Consider the following 21615-nt stretch of genomic DNA (forward strand, 5'->3'; position numbering starts at 1 on the left):
ACAATTTTTAAGAACAAATTTTCTCTCTCCTCTCTTTTTCTTCTCTTTTTTTCTTCTTTTCTTTTTCTTTTCTTTGGCCGGTCGCCGGCCTCGCCCATGGCGCGGCACCGGCCGTCGAGGATGGCAACGCCGTCGAGGGCCGGCAACCTCAACGGAGCATCGCTAGCCTCGGGCGAGGCTCGGCCTCGCCTTGGTTGAGCGAGCTCGGGCTCACCAGCATCCGGTGAGCCCAAGCTTGCCCAACCACCGATGAGGCTCGCGGATCGGCGGTGGCTGGCGAGGCCGAGCCTCGCCAACGGGGGCAAGGCCGGGCGAGCTCGGGCTCGTCGGATGCGGGCGAGCCCGAGCTCGCCCGGCCAAGGCGAGGCCGAGCCTCGCCCAACCACGCGAGGCTTGGCCTCACCGGGGGCCGGCGAGCCTCATTGTGGCTGGGCAGGCCGCACCATGGTCGAGGCAGTGACCGACCAAAAGAAGAAAAAAAGAAAAAGAAAGAAAAATAAGAAAAATAAAATAAAAATATTAAAAAATTAAAAGAAACAAAAAAATAACATAAATTTACCAAACGTGTTTTTGTTCATTTTTATTCTCGGAACAAGTTTATCAAACGCATTTTTTATTCAAAAATTATTCCCGAATGAAACATTTTTTTCTATTTCTCGTTCCTTGGAATAATTTTTTAACATAAATATTACTAAACACGTCCTAACTAAATAGCTTTCGCATGAATCCCGTACATGTAATTGGCTCAGAACTAGGAAACTAATGAGGAACAAATTATTCACTTCTTTTCAATTCTCTGCAGTCATACCTTCATGACTAATTGAATGAACAAATTATAGAAACTGTTTAAAAGTTGTCTTTCTAATGGTGCCGTCCCACAGCTTGGCCACAGAGCAGAGCATTGGAGGGAATGTCGTACTCATTAGCGAGGCTCTGGACTGGATTCCAGACCCTGAGATAGAACCGCTGCCCGAGATACTGCCGTTCCCATATTGCCGATCGCACATTCCACATGCCTTGGTTGTCCAATGACATGTATATGCTGGTCCATGAATTTCGATACACCTGCAAGATTTTGGACGAGGCTAAAGAGTTAAGGCAAAGAAGAAAATCACAGTTACGGAGTTACCTGAGCAGGTGACCTCTAATTGATTCGCAATTAGAATGACCAAGGAGTTACCTGAGCAGTGTGTCGACAAGATTATAGCTGCTCCTACTGGCTGCTGTCCACTGCCCATTACCATACCTGTATTTCGAGGCAAATAAAGATTAGAAATTGTGACCGACTCAAATAGAGAAATCAATGTTGAGAGATACAGATCGACTCACCCGACAACCCAGAAATCTCTGACCAAAAAAAAATAATAATAACAACCCAGAAATCATAGCCATCAAGGTGCCAGGATTGACTGGTGTTCTCGTTGTTTTGGCAGACAATCTCGATAAACCCGCTTGGACCCCACCCTGCGCGTCCGGCCAAGATTTCCACGATAAAAAATAAGACCAAGACCGTAACGACCCCCGATCGCTCTCACCCACCCTCGTCCTCATCCCGCGTCCCTCGGTACATCCCACCTGGACACAATTATTAGTGTCTGCGCCACCTCAGTTCCGAAAGCACGGGGGCGTCGCGCGACAAACTGAAGGCCAGTGACTTCTGTCTGTCCCAGCCAACCAGTCAGAAATAAAGCTGCTTGTCGGGAGGGAGAGGGAGAGGGAGAGAAAGAGAGAGAGAAGGAACTCGTGCACGAGGGAGGGAGAGAGAGAGGGAGATGGCGACCGAGGCGAGCAACGGGCATGCATGCTGCGCGAAGGGGCCGGGGTACGCGTCCCCGCTGGAGGCCATGTCCGGCCCCAGGGAGAAGATCCTCTACGTCTCTTGCGTCTACTCCGGTGCGTACTTTCCTTTCGCTCCGTCGCGTCCCCCCGGTGTATCGTTCTTCTCGACCCACCTCCGTGCTTTTTGACTCTCGTCTTCGCTGCTGTTTCGCCTCTTTTTTCGTTTTCTAACCGGGAGTTGGGTTCGTTCTGTCTTTTTTGAGATTTCCGTCTTGGCAACTTCGTGCGGTGCTCTGTTCTGTTACTCGACACAGTCGCCGATTAACCCAGGAACAAGAAAGGAACCGGGTCCATATGGGTCCTGGACTGTCCTGTGACACGGATGATCTGCGTCATGCAGTTCTCGATACGTAGTTCTTATGCTGGTTTTGAACATGTGGTGAGGTCTTTCTAGGAAGAGCTTGGTTTTCGCTTAATGGCTAAAATTGGTTCTTTATGAGGAATCGATTGTCTGTCCTTAGATTGAAAGATGCCATTTTTGGGTGAACACGATGCTAATTTCGGCGTCTACTTTGCTCACCAAATATGTTGAATGTACTTATGTCTGATGTCTGGCTGGTGCTAGTGCTTGGTGTCTCCAAAATTCGAAAAGAGATGTGAAAGTTTTGTTCTTGGGTCAGGAACTGGAATAGAGAAGCTCGATTACCTCGCCACAGTGGACGTGGATCCGGACTCGCCTAGCTACTCGAAGGTCATCCACAGGCTCCCTGTGCCCTACCCAGGCGACGAGCTCCATCACTCCAAATGGAACGCGTGCAGCTCTTGCCATGGGGATCCGTCGTTCGAAAGGCATTTTCTGGTTCTGCCATCTTTGATGTGAGAAGCCTGTTCTCATGGTCCTTCTATTTTTACAATTTTTTTCCAAAGTCCGGGGATAAAAAAAAAAACGCATCTTGTTAAGGAGAGAACGGGGTATCATGATGAACTGACGCAGTTCCTTTGTTTTGAGTGCATCATTACCTGAGAATGACAACCTTTGCAGTTTATGTATTCCTCTGCTAAAATATCATTTGGTATATGAATGTCTGTGATTTTGAATATTGATTAGCTTACGAAGTGATGTGACAGTCTTTTGGCAATGTTAATTTTTCTAAATGCCGGTGTGCTATCTACCAAATCAGCTACTAGTATGCCATTTTATTATACCGGTATCATACCTAGTACTTTGTCTTCACATAAATGTTTCTTTTCTTTTTCTTTTGTAATTCATCTGGACTCTTGCTTTTGGATTGCAGTACCCGTCTTCATCCTTGTCTTTCATCTTCATTAGTCATAGTCACTGTATTCCTGCATCCTGCTGTGAGATCTCATTTGATCAATTTTCTTGCATTTCCTACCTGAAGTCGAATCAAAAGGAATGCACATGTCTAACAGCTGAACTTCTTAATCTCTCATTTTAAAAGACACTTGACCTCTGGTTCAGTGAACTTTCATGAGAACATTCAGGCACAATGTACAGGAAGTTAGCATTCTGGACTTTTATATATAAGTTTGTTTTGAGATCTCCTGCCACTTCTATGCTCTACTCTTAAGGGTATCAATCCATTACAGTTGCTCATGTTTGATGAAAGATGCCCCTTGAGAGTATTTGATGGATAAAATAGCTACTTCACCTGCTCTGGTTTGGCAATTACTTTTCTTTAGCTTCTCTTTCTTTTACCAAATCAGCAGCCAAAACTGCTTTTTCATATACATTGCTTACAAAGTACGTTGCATCTTTCAGATCCAGCCGGATATATGTGATCGACACAAAAACCAATCCTCGAGCTCCAGCTCTGCATAAGGTTGTTGATCCAAAAGACATTATTGAGAAGACTGGACTTGCTTATCCGCACACGTCCCATTGCCTCGCATCTGGTGAGATCATGGTCTCGTGCCTCAGTGACAAAGATGGAAAAGCCGAGGGAAATGGCTTTCTGCTCCTGGATTCAGAATTCAACGTGAAAGGAAGGTTATAACTGTTGAATAACATGCCCAAATCTTTTCATCCGTTTTCATTTGGATACATGTTAAACAATTGGCAGTGCCAATTTATTCAACTAGTCGCATCTGGCATTGTTCAAGTCTTTTCCTTCTATTTCCTCCTTTGTATCATGTCAATATTTTTACCCTAAATGTCATCTATATGCCGCTCTGAATTTCAATTGCTGCTGATTTTTCTACATAAGGTGGGAGAAACCTGGGCACAGTCCCCTCTTCGGTTATGATTTCTGGTACCAACCCTGGCACAAGACGATGATCAGCTCATCGTGGGGGGCTCCTTCAGCTTTCACCAAAGGTTTTAACCCTCAGCACGTGTCGGATGGTCTATACGGGAGGCATCTCCATGTGTACAGCTGGCCTGATGGTGAACTCAAGCAAACACTGGACCTGGGCGACACTGGCTCCATACCGCTCGAGGTAGATAAAAAGCTTAGCAGCTTTAGGTTCAGTTCTGTTTAGGTTGGTTTATGTGTTGGTTCTTGTTAAGCCCCCACAAGCTCAAAATTCTCAGAACAATCCCTCACTGACTTTTTGTAGATAAGATTCCTGCATGATCCTTCCAAGGACATGGGATTTGTTGGGTGTGCATTGAGCAGCAATATGGTGCGCTTCTTCAAGACCCAGGACAGCTCATGGAGCCATGAGGTAGTCAAGTATAACTTCCTGATATTTCGCTCTTGACAATAGGTGGACTCGAACCTTTAGTAGTGGTGTCAAGTGGCATGGCAAGTTCTTGAAATTTAGAGAATATTTGTATTGGAACTCTTTCTGAGAGACAGCCAGAATATATGAAAAATGAAGTCACAGTTCAACTGATGTAAGCATGTCAGTGCATATCAGTGCTGTTTTTGATTCATTTAGAAATGTTACACCAGGACCATGATGAATGTATTTTTTCTTTGTGCAAAAATGAAATTATAAGGGATATATAACTCTTGTTATATAGTGACAAAAACCTATGAATTGATGCAATTTCGCCAACTTTGGGAAGCACAACAAAATTCTTACCTGTCCTCTTACTAAAATCAGAGATCTAGTTGAATGTAATTTTTGTCTCGTCATCTCTCCCCTTTTCGATGCCCTTTTTTTCCATGTCTCCATACTTCCTTTTCTAATTGAATACAGGCTTTTATCACCCTGCAGATTGCCACTAATATGATATTTGCAGCCCAGTAATGTCTTTTTCTCACTGGTTTATGCAGGTGGCTATATCAGTTGAACCTCTGAAGGTCCAAAACTGGATCCTTCCCATAATGCCTAGACTCGTAACAGATTTCTTGATATCGCTAGATGATCGTTGTTTGTACTTTGTGAACTGGCTTCATGGGGACGTGAGGCAGTATAACATTGAAGACCATGAACATCCCGTGCTCGCAGGCCAAGGATGGGTCGGGGGATTGATTCAGGAGGGAAGCGGCATTGTGGCAGAGAAAGAAGATGGTACGACATGGCAAGTTGACCTTCCTGAGATAAAGGTATGTCTGTTTCAATTTATGTAAGAACAAACAATGGTAAAAGCTGATTACGGTACAGATTTCTAAATCTTGCTGGATAATTGCAAGAATATTACTTCTTTGACCACTTCTTGCATTGCTTCAGGCGAATAAACTCAGAGGAGGACCCACAGCAACGCCAGTGACAATGGCCACAGGGAGCCTCCGCTCGCTGGCCCTCCTCCTCCAGCTCCTGCTTCTACTCAGCGGAGGTGGCGCCTCTGCCAAGGACTGCACCGTCATGTCCAAGATCCTCGTCGCCCTCAAGCCGTCAGGCTGGTCCTCGAGCCAGGCCTGCTGTAACTGGAAAGGCGTCAGCTGCGACTCCTCCAGCCGGGTCACCGGCATAAACCTCCCTTCCTCATCCCTCTCTGGCACCCTCCCCTCAGATCTTTCATTCCTCTCCCATCTCCAAACCCTCTCCCTCCACAATAACCTCCTCTCCGGCGCCGTCCCTTCCTTCGCCGGCGTTGCCTCCCTCCAGACCCTCTACCTCAACAACAACAACTTCACCTCCATCACCTCCGGCGCCTTCCAGGGCCTCACCAGCCTCCAGACCCTCAACCTCAGCAACAATCTCTGCCTCGCCCCCTGGCAGATCCCGCTGGAGCTCAACGCCTCGACGTCCCTCGTCACCCTCTACGCCACCAACGCCAACATCGTCGGCCCAATCCCGGACTTCCTTGGTTCCCTCCCTAGCCTGGTGAATCTGAGGATCTCCTATAACAACCTCACCGGGCCCCTCCCCTCCTCCTTCGGCACTTCGGGGATCAAGATCCTCTGCCTCAACAACCAGGCGATGGGGCTTTCCGGTGGCATCAGCGTGTTGGCCGGGATGACCCAACTGCGCCTGGTCTGGCTTGAGAACAACCAGTTCACAGGTCCAATCCCCGATCTCTCGCTATGCACTAATTTGTTTGATCTCCAGCTTAGGGACAACCAGTTCACTGGGGTTGTGCCCGCCTCGCTGTTGGCACTCCCCGGCTTGAAGAATGTGTCCTTGGATAATAATAAGTTGCAGGGTCCCGTCCCTAGTAATAGAAGTGGAATTGACATTACCTATGGGGGTACCAATAGCTTTTGCAACAGTGCGCCGGGCCCTTGCGACCCGCAGGTTACTAAGTTGCTCCAGGTGGCCAGTGCGTTGGGGTATCCGATCACGCTGGCGGATTCTTGGACTGGGAATGATGCTTGCCACGGCAGCTGGAGTGCCATTTCTTGCCAGGGAAGAAGGTGACTGCTGTTACCTTCTCAAAGCGGGGATTTAGTGGGACCATCTCGCCCGCTTTTGCAGATCTCACCTTGCTCGACACGTTGCTGTTGAACGATAATAATCTTACTGGCTCTATTCCGACAGCTTGACTACGCTGACTCAGCTTCAGGTTCTTGATGTGTCGAACAATAATCTCAGTGGGTTGATACCTGTTTTCCCAGCCTCAGTGAAGTTGACTACTACTGGTAATCCGTTAATTGGTGGCTCACCTGGAAGGTCAAATGGTTCTTCACTTTCAGGTGTTGTAATTTTTGCTGTCGTCATCATAGGCATCCTTATTTTTATTGGGGTGGTGGTGGTTGGCTTTTACAAATACCATTACATCATCCCAAGACACAGGAACATTAATAGGGTAGACAATCCGGGAATAGGGATGGAAGTAGTTAACGACGGGGCCGGAAATGGTATGAATGGTTATGGTGGGGTTTCAAGTGAATCGCATGGCCAAAACAGTGGGGACCATAGTGATTTTCCTGTTTTTAATCAAGGAAATGTTAAAATTCCAATTAAAGACCTTAGACAAGCGACTAATAATTTTAGTGAAGAGAACAAATTAGGAAGTGGTGGTTTTGGTGTTGTTTACAAAGGAGTTGCCTGATCGCACCAAAATTGCTGTTAAAAGAATGAATCCTGAGGCAAAGGACACCAAGAGAATGAAGGGAATCCAAACTGAGATTTTGAGAATGAAGGGATTCAAAGCTGAGATTGCAGTACTTACAAAAGTGAGGCATAGGCATTTAGTCATGCTTTTAGGGTATTGTATCAAAGGTCATGAGAGGCTTTTAGTGTATGAATATATGCCACAAGGGACTCTTGCGCAACATTTGTTTGAGTGGCAAGAGAAGGGATATGCACCTCTGACTTGGAAGCAAAGGGTGACCATTGCTTTGGATGTTGCTAGAGGAGTGGAATACCTGCACAGTTTAGCCCAAGAAAAATTTATCCATAGGGATTTGAAGCCAGAAAACATACTGCTGGGAGATGACATGAGAGCCAAAGTTGCTGACTTTGGTTTGGTTAAGCATGTTCCTGATGGGAAGTATTCTGTGGAGACACAGTTAGCTGGAACTTTTGGGTATTTAGCTCCTGAATATGCAGGTAAATTGATCTCTATTTCTTTCATCGAGATTACATAAGTGTGATATCTTTCGGTAGTAATAATGGATAGGAGTCCTGCAGACGAACTAGTGGACTTTATATCTATGTTTTCACCTCATTGTAGCTGGATGTTTTGTTCAGATTGAGCCTTATAAGGGTAAGATTGATCAGCCTTCATTAATTAACTCAAATGTCATAAGAGCGTGATTGCTGTTAAAATATCTAAGTCAATTCAATTGCTCTGATCTACTCTAGGGTGATAGTGAAATCACCTGACTACAAATTGTTGATTGGAAACTAAGGGTGACTTCATTATGTTACCCATTTGTCGTGTGCTTGTATCTTCTTAACATGAAATTTGAGCGTAGGCTTTTCTTTTTCCTTTTTGATGAAATTGCTTTGAACTTTGTATATGAATTGGGTCTTATTCTGTCTGTGCAGCCACTGAAAAGGTAACTACAAAGGTCGATGTTTATGCATTTGGTGTTGTCTTGATGGAGATCATTACTGGTAGAAAAGTATTAGACAACACCGTGTCGGTTGAGAGGGTGCAATTGGTCACTTGGTTCCGTAGAGTTCTGATTAACAAGGAAAACATCCCAAAAGCTATCGACCAGACTCTTGACCCCGATGAAGAAACCTTAGAGAGCATAATCAAAGTTGCTGAGCTGGCTGGTCATTGCACTGCTCGGGAACCGTCCCAGAGACCGGACATGGCACATGTGGTCAATATTTTGGGTCCCGCCGTGGAGCAATGGAAACCAACTAGCCATGATGAAGAAGAAAGCTCTGGCATCAACCTCCACATGAACCTTCCTCAAGCCTTGCAAAGATGGCAAGCTGACGAAGGCACTTCCTCCGCGTTCAACTCTATGTCCTTCTCCAATACGCAGTCTAGCATTCCGCTGAAACCTTCGACGTTTCCAGACTCGTTCAGTTCAACTGATTGCCGGTGAGGAAAGTAATGGGAAAGAATTTGGTCTGGTTGGCCATGTAAAGTATTTGATGAAGCGGGTTGCCAGTGGATAGAGAGATCAAGATGCTCTCATGAAAAGTCGCTTCAAGGCTGTTGAAAATAGACACTGCAGCTGGCTGTATGAGCTAGTGGTCATGATTGGTACAGTGCAATTTTGCTTCGATAAGTGTATGTTTTCCTTCCAATCCTGAGTGGATACAAATTCGCCACTTCTCCCCCTTCCCGCCCTTTTTGTATATGATCTCCTGTTTTTTTCATTCTTGGATTCTTTGAGGAAATGATTGACTTGAGGATGCTTATCAGAGAAAGCGATATTAAATTTGCCTGAAATTGTGTTCCCACACTCAATATTTCTTGCTCTTGTCACAAAACATGAATAATTGCTGCACCAGTTCTTCCCTCCGTGCATCACCTTGTGTCGATATCATTCCTCAGAGTGTGTCATAGAGCATACTGTTCTAGGGATATCAATGGTTCAGTTCGATTCGATTTTTTTAAAATATCAAACCGAACCAAACCATTGAAAACTTCTGAACCGAATCAAATAGCACCGAACCGAAATTTGATTCGATTCAATTTTTGGGTTTTGGTTTTGTTTTTTTTTTTTTTAAATTCACGACACACCCAACACCCACCCCCCAACAACGCCCCCCGGGTCGTCGCCGAAATTCACGACCCTTCGTCCCTAGAATATTCATTACCAAAAAAACAAACGACTCTAAAAAGTATCTGTAAATGACACAAGAAAACCACTGGCTTACGTTTTTCGAGAATTCCTCTTCCGAAGGTATTCCTGGCGAAGATCCAGCGACCACTCCTCGCCCGGTGAAGCCATGGTCCAGCGAACGCCCCAGCCGCAGAGGTACGTCTAAATTCTGCCAAAAAAAAAAGAAAGAAATTTCAGGACAGAAGAAGACCCAGAAGCGGAGGAACAAAGAGGACTGAACGTTGATGATGGCGACCGGATTTTCTCTGGCAATTCCCTCAAATCAGAGGCGCACAGAGGGCGAGTGAGAGAGCGAGATTGAGAGAGCAGCTTGAGAAGGGAGAGCTAGTTTGCTTGCGGAGTAACCGGTGAAGTCATGGTCCGACGAACGCCCCCGCAGAGCTCGGTCAAAATCCTGCAAAAAAAAAAGGGGGGAGAAATTCAGGACAGAAGAAGACCCAGATGCAGACGAATGAAGAGGGACCAAGCGCTGTTGATGGGTCACCACTTTTTCAGCTGAAGTGACCAGATTTCCTCTTGCTGTGTGCTCAAATCAGAGGCGTGCAGAGAGCGAGCGAGAGAGCGACAAAGAGAGATCGCACGATCTCTTCAAAAACCTCGAAACCAAAAGCGAAACGCTGTAGAATCCCCATCGGCGATCGCGAACCGCTTTGCAGCGGTGAAAAACCCTCACCGGACCCTTCTCGACCGCCACCGAAATCTCCTCGGATCCGCCACCCGCGCCGTCCTCCCCGTCCCCATCCCCGTCGCCGCCGCCCGCTGCCGCGTCGTCGCAGATGGAGGAGACAGCGTTCAGCAGGTCGGGGGCAGGGGGCAGGGGAGGTTGCGGAGATGAGGCCGAGGGCGCACATCAGCGACTTCCTCTTCCCCACGCGATCATCAAGCGGCGAACCATCACTGTCCCGCTCGTGCTGCCGCTGCTGCGGCGGCGACTGCTGCTGCTGCTGGGCGGGGGCTGAGGGCTCTACAGCTGGGCCACCATGGAGGAAGGCGCGCGAAATCGAGCCAGAGGAGACGGCAGTCGAGAGAGAATAAAACCAAAAATGTATTGATTTTATCGGTTTGTGATTGGATTCGATTTTAACCGAACCAATAAAAAAATATTAATTTTTAATAAAAATAGAACCGAAAATCGAATTTATCGAATTTTTCGATTCAATTCTTGACATCTATGCCGTTCATTGGATTTTGCAACTTGCAAGGAAGATGTGTAAAGCTGTTTCGGACATTTGTATTTTTTTTCTAGCCAGATGGTTGTTTTGGATTTTCAAGATGCACATGACAAATTGATTTCTCAATTTTTATTTCAGAAATTTTATTTTAAAATTTTTATTTTAGAAATTAAGAAGTTAAAAATTTTAGCTTATGACTTCTTCTTTAAATTTATTTTTGAAACAAAAATTTGTTTTAAATAAAATAAATAAAAATTAAATCGTGTTATCAAACGGATTTGCATTCCAAATCTATTTTCGAGCAATAGAAATGTAGAGATTTATCATGCGCGTTCTCAAAAGCCGGAAATCTTTAGATAAAAGGTTACTTACGGCGATTGAGAGCTGGAGAAGAGAGAGAGAGAGAGAGAGAGTAGAGTATCTTTCCCAACATTATTTTAAAATTGGGATTTGGTGGGGCTAAGGGTATGAGTCATATCGACACATGATAGCTGGAAAGAGCTTGAGCAATGAGTTTATGTGTTTAGCATGCATCAAAGGTGGCCTTTTATTTGACTTTGCAAGGTTCACATGTTGTGGAGACCTTCTAAGCATCGCTCCTTTGTTTATTGGTTGGCAAGGAAGTTACAGTCTAGATGATCCAAAAGCTCACCTTGAATCGTGGAAGCAACTTTGGGTGCATTTGTTTATGTTTCTGTTCAAAAATTGTTTCGGGAAATAGAAATAGAAAAACTGTTTTTGTTCAAAATTTATGTTTCTGTTCAAAAATTGTATCCCGTTTCGCATAACGGGATAATGAGGAAACGACCATGCTAAACTGACCTTCAAAATGGCTTCATCTGCCCCTAGAGGATGAAATGGACGAAATTACTCAAATTGCAGGTCTCACTCCCCACCGTCTGTCTTTCATCAGCTCCTCACATTTCTCTCCTCCTCTCCCCCTCTCTTTGCCGATCTTGTGCGCCTCTCGCCTCGCCGCGAAAACCTTTCGCTTCCATTTCATAGCCTACACCCTCGCTCCCGTTCAACCAAAATCCTTCTGGCGGTTGCTTGGGGTACTCAAATCCAAGAGGATGTAGTGCGAATGAAAATGCTTTGTAATTGGGCATTCTCCGGTCGTGACTCGTTGGTGACTTCCAAGCGAGAATTAGACTCCATTGTAAGAAACACCGTTTTACATTATTTGTTTTGCTGTAGTGTTCATGACACCATATATACATATAAAAAGAAGGTAAATTCTCGAGTGACGAAGGAGGAGGAGGGCAAGGCGTAGAGGCAATCACGAAGGAGGAAGTCTTGGTGTTGAAACCAGGACTATGAGGGGTAGGATCCGCCGTGGCGAAGAGGGCAGCAACGATGATGACTAGAGGCTGTAAGAGTTTTTCTAATGTGGACTACATTGATTGATATTGTAATTTACTGTCTTTACGGTTATCGTAAAACAGGGTTGGTCTAAGGTGAGATAGAAAGTTTCTTAATTAGTCTAATATGAGACTTACTAGTATGGGCCGAGTTGAGCCTAGCTTGTAATGAGGGAGGTTGGCTGGAAACTCTATAAATAGTATTAAAGTCTCTCCTCTAATCTTAATTCTCACATGTATCCTCACCTAATGAGCATTTACCTAATGCTAAACGTGATGGGGGCCGCCTCATTGAGTCAGTGATATGGAGGGCAATAGAGGAGAAGGACTTGCGCGTGGAACATTATGTTTTCGCTTCCGCTTCAAGAGCGATGGATCCCAAAACATGTGCGTTAATCTTTCTACTCAATTATACATGTTCTTGTTCTAGTTATGGAGATCTTGAGATTGCGTAAATTGCATTCAACATGTAGTATCATAACCTCCATAACCCTAGAAGTTGAACGCAAAAGATTTTGCCATAATTTGAGATTTTCGAGATTTTTTGTTCAATAAAAATAGAATTAAATTATATATTCGGACTGAGCTCGGTGAGACGAGCAACACCATGGGTCGCGCGTTGTCGGGGGAGGCCCCACGCGCCCCCACATGCGGCCACGCGTTGCCTAAACGTCGAGCATGCACCCCACGCCTGGTCACGCGTCCTCACGCGCTCCCACGCGCAAGGTGCGGCTCGCACTCGCGAAGCATGCGGGTGCTGACGTCACGATGACGTCAGCGACCTGAACCTGACCCAACCCAATTCGCGGCCAACCCAACCCGATGACCCGACCCGACCTGACCTGACTCGTTGACCGACCCCGACCTAGTCAACTGTTGATCGGACCGGGCGGCTGGACCAAACGATCGAGCCGAGAACCAGTCCGACCGGCTATTGACGCCAGCACGTGAGCTCCACACACCCCGCACTCAGGCGACGCGTGTGGGCACGTCGAAGCTTAGATTGGCGCGTGTCCGACGACGATGGACTCGTATGTTCATCCTCTATGTTGTGGTGTATTTATTTTACATGTTTGATGATTTTATAGATGTGAAAATACATACAAAGCCATAAATACATGTATTTTCAGTGTATTTTTGCGTATTGTTCTTGTATTTTCTGTGTTTTTGGAAATACATGTGTTGGGTTACTGGTATGTTATCACATAAATATTATAAAAGTGTGATTCATTAATAAAAATTAAACTTTATTGTATTTTATTAATGAATAAGGCAATGTAATTAACATGGCATGTGATTTTAGTGATATGATGCCCATATCACTAAAGTTAAAATCACACGTATATGGTGTATGTGAGATGTAAAGATTATGTCCCTGGTATGAGAGAGTTTCAAGGATTCAATTGAGTTGTGACCGCCAAAGTGGCATGCTTGATTGGGTTTGAGAAATTTTGATCTCGTTGATTGGGATGTCTCCTAGTCTAATACATAGTCATACTCCCAAAGGAGGTGATTGTGTATTAGTTCATGGAATGATACATGATGATGTAATGGAAGAGCGACTGATTCTAATGGTTCATATGCCCAAAGGTGATGAATTCACGAAGATTTGAATATAGTTATCATGTGCTATCATGTGGGGAATGTACAATTGTATGTCATGTATTTTGCTCAAAGGTGATTATGTGATTTTGCATGTAATTCTCTGGATGTGTACTTGTATGTCAAGTTACACAATACTCACATGCTTGTCTTTCAGTCACTTTTTATATAAACGGTAACTCCGTTACTATTGAGGTTCTTGCTGGTTCAAACTTTAAGAAATGTAGATAAGATTTTCTGTTTGTTATGGAGATGGTGGCATATGACTCTTACTGTCGATCGGCCAGCAAATCTTACTGTCGAGAGTACAGAAGCTCAGAAAGCTCATTTTACTGCTTGGGAAAAGAGTAATAAAATTTGCTTACTATCGATGAAGCGTTCCATTCATGAATACTTGAAAAGTGATTTACCTGCAGACTACACTGCTAGGCAAATGATGGAAGCCTTAATGGCTAGGAACCGTGTCTCACCTAATGCTGAGATAGGAACACACCTGCAAACACTATTTACTATGAAGTATGATGGTTCTAGTGGAGTTAGAGATTATATTCTGAGGATGGTAAATTTGCAAACAAAGCTTGAGACTCTTAATGTTGTTATTCTTACTGCTTGCATTGTGCATCAAGTTCTAAATAATCTTGCTCATGATTTCGGGATTATTAAGACTAATTATAGTTCTTAAGATGAAACATGGTCAGTTAATGACCTAATTGCAAGGCTGGTGGCAGAAGAAGAAAATTTGAAGAAAGATAAATGGCACATTGCCCTTTATGCTTCTAATTCTGGCAGTGATAAGGGTAAGAAAGTGAGAAATTATACTCATAAGGGCAATTCTAAAGTTGCTGGACCTTCCAATAATAAAGGCAATTCTAAAGGTGTTGGACCCTTCAACAGTTTTGGTCCTAAGAAAGCATTCACCAAGAAGGATGTTGTTCTTTGCTACTTTTGTAGGGAGAGAGGACATGTAAAGAAACGTTGCAATAAATTTAAGGCTTGGTTGTCTAAGAGAACTAAGAGTGAGCCTAAAGGTAATAATTTTTTGGCATTTGTTTATGAATCAAATCTATCTAAAGTCCCGACCAATTCATGGTGGCTAGATAGTGGTGCAACTAATCATGTTGCATTTACTACATAGGGGTTCATAAACCGAAGGACGCAAAATCAGGATGAATCAAAGCTCACTATTGGAAACAGCGTTAGAGTTGACGTCGAGTTCGTGGGAGATGTTATTTTGATTTTAGATTATGGTTTTAGGATGGTGTTGAAAAACACTTTTTACGTACCTTTTTTTAGGCGGAATTTAGCTTATGTGTCTTGTTTTGATATGGTGGATACTCTTTTGAAATAAAGAGTAATATTATTTCCATGTTTTATGATTCAAATAAGATTGGGTGTTGCAATTTATCTGATAGATTATATCGATTGAGTTTATTTCTCAACGACACGTACGTTGCTTATTCAACTGAAAAAGTTGTTTCCAAAAGACCTTTACCTAAGGAACAATCTTATGTATTGTGGCATAAACGTCTTTGTCACATCTTTAAAGAAAAAGTAGAAAGGCTTATAAAGGCTGACATCTTGCTTACTCTTAAAGGTGATCAAGAGACTTGCGTAGACTGTTGCAGAGATAAGATGACTAAGATAAAGAAGAAATCCGCCATACGAAGTTCAGACTTGTTGGAGGTTATTCACACTGATATTAGTGGACCATACACGGCTAAGTTGTGCAGAAATTTTTATTTCATCACATTTATTAACGACTATTCCCGATATGGATACTTATACTTGATTAAAGAAAAGTCCGAGTATCTTGACAAATTCAAGATTTTTTGGACTAAAGTGGAGAAATAGTTGGGAAAGGTAATAAAGATTGTCAGATTTGATCATGGTGGTGAGTATTTTGGTAGGCATGGTGATGCTGGACAACTTAAAGAGCCGTTTGTTAGATACCTAGAAAATTCTGGGATAGTAGGTCAATTTACTATGCCCAAAAGTCCTGAACAAAATGGTGTAGCTAAAAGGCGCAATCGAACTCTTATGGACATGATGAGAAGTATGATTAGTAGGACCAATTTACTTAATTTTCTGTGGAGTGAAGCTTTGAAAAAACCTCTTTATATTCTAAATCGTGTTCCTACTAAAGTGGTTCCATTGACTCCTTTTGAGTTGTGGACTGGATGTAAACCTAGCTTGAATCATCTTAAAGTTTGGGGATGTCCAACAGAAGTGAAGTTATATAATCTAACATTGAGTAAGCTGGATTCCAAAACTACTCGATGTTACGTGTCTTACCTAGATCATTCAAATGGGTATCGATTTTATAACCCTAATGAAGGTACAAGAATTGTGGAATCTCAGATTGCAAAATTTCTGAAATTTGATGTAGTTGAAAAGGATAACTGCTCACAATCTATTGAAGATGATAGTATGGTGGGGATTATAGGATCCCTATCTCATTATGTGCAGACAATTATGGAGCCTCTTGCGGCACAAACTGAGCCTTGTGTGGCCCATGATCCTATTGTTGAGACAGTTCCTGATGAAATTCCTCAAGCCCCTCAAATTCAGAATGAGGTTGAAGTAGCTCCACTTAGAAAATCAGGGAAAGACGTTCAAGTATACCACCAGACTATGTTGTCTACCTATGAAAGTATAATTATGATATTAGTTGTGTTGTTGATCCGGTAACTTATATGGATGCCATCTCATGTCCTCAATTAGATTTGTGGCTAGATGCGATGAAAGATGAGATGCAATTTATGAAATACAATGGTGTTTGGGAGTTTGTTGAATTGCCTGAAGGTTATAAACCTATTGGCTGCAAATAGTTATTCAAGACTAAAAGGGATTCCAAAAGAAAGATCAAAAAGTTTAAAGCCAGACTAATAGCTAAGGGTTTCACTCAAAGAGAAGGAATAGATTATGAAGCAACATTTTCTCCAGTTTCTTCTAAAGATTCCTTAAGAGTGATATTAGCATTAGTAGTTCATTTTGATATGGAGTTACACCAGATGGATGTTAAGATTGCTTTTCTAAATGGAGACCTTAATGATGAGGTTTGTATGGTGCAACTTGAAGGTTTTGTAGCAGATGACTCAGGTAAGCTTGTTTGTAAATTGAAAAAGTCTATTTATGGCCTTAAATAAGCTTCTAAACAATGGTATTTCGAGTTTCATAGTGTTGTCACTTCATTCAGATTTATTGAGAACAAAATAGATTAGTGTATATACACCAATGTCAATGGGAGGAAATATATTTTTCTTATACTTTATGTGGATGATATCTTACTTGCTAGTAGTGACATTGGTTTATTGCATGAGACAAAGCGGATGTTATCGAAAAATTTTGACATGAAAGACCTTGGTGAGGCGTCTTTTGTTATTGGTATTGAGATCCATAAGGATCGCTCTCACCATTCATTGGGTTTGTCTCAGAGGACATATATTGATCGCATTTGAGAAAGATTCAATATGCAAAATTGCAAACCAGGAATTGCTCATGTTGTTAAGGGTGATAAATTGAGTCTTTCACAATACCTTAATTCAAATTTTGAGAAAGCTCAAATGAAGGATGTACCTTATGTTAATGTGCTTGGAAGTATCATATATGTTCAAGTTTGCACTAGACCAGATATTACTTTAGCAACAACGCTTCTAGGCAGATATCAGTCAAATCCAGGACGCAATCATTGGGTTGCTACCAAGAGAACAAGAGATTATATGATAATTTATAAACATGTTCCAGACTTGCAACTAGCATGGTATTCATATGCAAATTTTGCTGGTTGTCAAGATGATAAGAAGTCAATAACATGATACATATTTATGTTGGCAGGAGGTGCAGTATCATGGAAGAGCGAAAAACAGAAATCCATATCTTCTTCTACCATGCAAGCGGAGTTTGTAGCATGTTTTTCAGTTGCTACTTAAGTTATTTTGGTTCTGGAACCTCATCAAAAAGTTATCAGTTCTTGATTTTGTGGATAGACCCATATAATTATATTGTGACAATAACTCTGTAGTGTTGTTTATTAATAACAACAGAAGCCTCAAGAGATCTAAATACATGGAGGTCAAGTTTTTTACTATAAAAGAATCGGTGCAGAATGGTGACGTTGCAGCAGATTATATTCTTTCAGATGATATGGTTGTAGATTTACTAACTAGAGGCCTATGCTCGTGTGTATTTGATCAACATGTCATTAGTATGGGCCTAAGAGAATCTTGGGATGCCGTTACTTAGTGGGAGCTGTGTTTTATTTTTCTTAAATAAAGTTTACATCTATGTTTGTTACAATTTAGTAACACTTTGATGTGTGTGTGTATATTTATGTTAACTTTTGCATTCAATTGAATGGATTGCTATTATGTTGAATATATATATTGTTAAAAGTCTTAAGATATTGCTAAAACCTTGAGTGAAAGCTAGGGGCATCCGGTTATTAGCTTTGTGCATATATCTTGTAATACATAAAGAAATGTTAACCGTAAAAACAAGACATATGTGGGTTCATTGGAACCATAAAGTCATTCTCTAGTGCCACAAGTTTTTTGTGATGCTTAAGATAAGAAAATAGTGACTGACAAATGGGATCTCTCTATGAGAGATGTTATCCATTTGACACACTACCATATTGACTCCATATCAATAAAGTTGAGAACATTCATGACCATGAAAGGCTCTATGTGTATACATGCAATTACCGTAATGATTCGGTGTTTAAGACTTTATGGGATATGATTGACTATTAAGAATTATCTCTGGACCAATGTACGCACATACAGTACGATTTCAATTAATATAGTCCAAGTGGGAGAATATAAGAGTTTTCCTAATGTGGATTACATTAATTGATATTATAATTTATTGTTTTTATGATTACTGTAAAACGGGGTTGGTCTAAGTGAGTTATAAGGTTTTTTAATTAGTCTAATATGGGACATGCTAGTGTGGACCGAGTTGAGCCTAGCCTGTAATGGAGGGGCCTAGCTGGAAACTCTATAAATAGTGCTCAAGTCTCTCATCTAACCATAATTCTCACATATATCATCACCTAAACAACGTTTACCTAACGCTAAACATGAGGGGAGTTGCCTCATTGAGCTAGTGATACGGAGGACAATAGAGGAGAATGACTTGTGCGTGAAACATTGTATTTCCGCTTCCGCTTCAAGAACGATGGATCCTAAAACAGATGCGTTAATTTTTCTACTTAATTATATATGTTCTTGTTCTAGTTATGGAAATCTTGGGATTGTGCAAATTGCATCCAACAGAGGTAGCGCCGGCGGTGGAGGTGGAAGGCAGCCTTACTAGTGGGCAACCGGAGGAGGGCGATGTTGTGTAATGCACGAACATTCACGAATGTATATGGTGTTGGAACCAAAAGAATAATGATAACTTAGAAAAAATTGGAAAGGGCAAAAAATTGAAGGGAGAGATCGTTTTCAGAATGCTGTCTAATGTCTTCAATTTACAACACTCACTCTCATGTCCTTATATAATAGCAGAACATCTACAATACATTTAATGATTTAATGATCAAACATTCCACGCACTTAAATGACCCAAAAGCCATGAAGTCTTCGAGCATTCCTGTTAGCAAACATTAAACGAAGCAACAAAAAGTCCACAAAGCCAACAAAAACACATAAAGTCAATACACTAAATGCCGAGGTATAGCAATCCATGGAGAACTCTTCAATGACCTTTGTTGGCATTCTTGTCTCATGCTCTAATAGCCCTCCTTTATTAAATGCTTGTAGCTTATTTTTTGTCTTCAATCTCCTTTAAGCAACCACTGGGGGTTCGCCCCAGTGGCCACCCTTCCAACATAGAAGGGGGAGGTGAGGGGTTCAAATCCCCACCTCCTCTGGGGATAGGGTAGGGACGCGTAAGTTTCGAGCGTGGGTTGCGGCTCCCACGCCTGCAAGAGGCAGGCACAAGTTTGCGAGTGAGTGTAGAGTAGGAATAGAGTAGGACAAAAAAAAAAAAAATCTCCTTTAAGCGCCTATCATGAATGCTTCGTTTATTTGCTTTCATTCTTCCTTTAACACCCACCATAAATCAAGGCATCCTTTGAAGTATACTAACAGCCAAATCTAGAACCCAACAACCAACGCGCACCAATCTTCAACGATCAATTTTATTCTATTCTAATAGTCTCCCCTAAAATTGATTTTTAAATTTAACAACATCGAGTATCGTCTTTAATTTTTCGAACAAATCGACCTTTCATAGTTTTGTCAAAATTTTGTAATCTAATCTTCTAATTTGCAAAAATTAAACTCAATCTCACCATTTTTTACTCGAACTCGAATATAATGATACTTGATATTGATGCGCTTGCTTCCGTCACAAAAAACTGAATTCTTGGCTAATAGTTGACTTATTGTCACACATTATTTTGGTCAGATCTATTTGTGCATGTTTCAATTCACGCAACATCCTATAAAGCCATACCTCTTGACATGCCACCGAAGCTAACGCCGTGTAATCTATTTTAGCTGTTGAGAGTGCAATAATTTATATTTTTTGCAGACTAAATAATTACTCATGATCCAAGGAAAAAAACCTATTCAGAAGTACTCTTTCAAGTCTCAATATCACTCACCCAATCACTAGCTGTGTACCCCACTTAAACTGTTAGTATAATATTATAAAATTTCATGGTCACAAGTTCCATTGGCATATCGTAATTTTTTATTTTTTGTTGTTGCATGCAAATGTGATTGGTCTAGCCTTTCCATGACCCTGCTAATTATTCTCACTCCACAGGTTATATCTGGCCTCGTAGAAGCCGAATATCTCAAAATGCAAATAATGCTTTTGAAATAAGTGAGATTTACAAGTTCCTCAGTTCCTTCTTTCTCCAGCACCAATTGATCTATTTCATTGAGTCTGAATTCGCTTAAGCATTTCCAATTTCAATCTCTTTAAAATGTCATCGGCATATTTTTGTATTGAAATAAATATGCCATCATTTGCATGCTTTACTTCAAGGCCAAGAAAATAGGACATCAATCCTAAATTTGTGATTTGGAATTGGCTAGTTATAACCTCTTTGAATTCAACAAACATCTTTTCACAACTCATTGTAAATATCAAGTCATTAACATAAATGTACACAATTATTATGTCAATGTTCGTATTTGACTTAATATACAATGTATGCTCATATGGGCACTTTCAAAACCATGCTCTAATAGGTATGTGTCCTTCACGTGACACAGGGCTTTCATTTAAGTTCTTTCTCAGCCTAATAATTTACTAGAAGTCACTACTAGCCTTTTTAGAATCAGCTAGAAGAGACTTAGATATTCTAGATGCGAAGACTTGATTACGATAATGTCTCTTTTAGCATTCTTTTGGTAACTAACTAGTTGGTTGTTTAATCTAAGTAGTCACACACAATTGATGTCGCTAAGTGTTCATGCAATTTTTTTTTTCTTTTTGTGGGGTTATTTTCAATGAAGTCTAGACCTTGCATAATCTAGAAGGGAAATTAACACAATTTATTGAATAGAAATGCAGTGTTGTAAATAAACATCCAAGTACTTGAAAGTAATCCTCTAAGTGCGTGAAAAGAAAACCCAATGTAACGTTGGCAAAGAATGCTACATGGCTTCGTTATAAGCTTCTCAATAAAAATCCTTAGAAACTTGCTATTTGAAACTAAGGCGAGCCTAAATTTAATGAATTAGTAAGACACAGCCTAGGCTAGACTACCCTAATTAGTTATTAAATGAGTGTGGTTTAAGCCTAATTGATCTTATTTACAAAGTCCACTCTAATAGAATCATAAATGTTAAATAGCCTACTTCAGACTATACCAAACTAAACTATTACAAAATTCAAGACCGGATTGGACATGGGTCTAACACCATTGGTTCCATCCAACCGCCACCACCTTGGGTATCGCCTTCGACCGCCACCTCCTTGTGGGTGTCGATTTTCATCATTCACTCGTTCAATCCAACACTGCATCCAAGCAAAACAAACAATCAGCGACTTCACCAATCAAGCAATCTGATTCGGGAAATTGGTTTCAACTACACAATCCAATGAGCTTAGCCACCTCCTGATCAAACT

The 21615-nt window shown here is 41.8% G+C and overlaps 1 pseudogene; it reads left to right on the forward strand.

The window, feature by feature from the left end:
* Positions 1-1677: 1677 nt before the first annotated feature.
* Positions 1678-9003, forward strand: LOC120287813 (annotated as a pseudogene).
* Positions 9004-21615: the final 12612 nt, after the last annotated feature.

Source organism: Eucalyptus grandis, chromosome 8 (assembly GCF_016545825.1).
Source record: "Eucalyptus grandis isolate ANBG69807.140 chromosome 8, ASM1654582v1, whole genome shotgun sequence".
Lineage (NCBI taxonomy): Eukaryota > Viridiplantae > Streptophyta > Magnoliopsida > Myrtales > Myrtaceae > Eucalyptus > Eucalyptus grandis.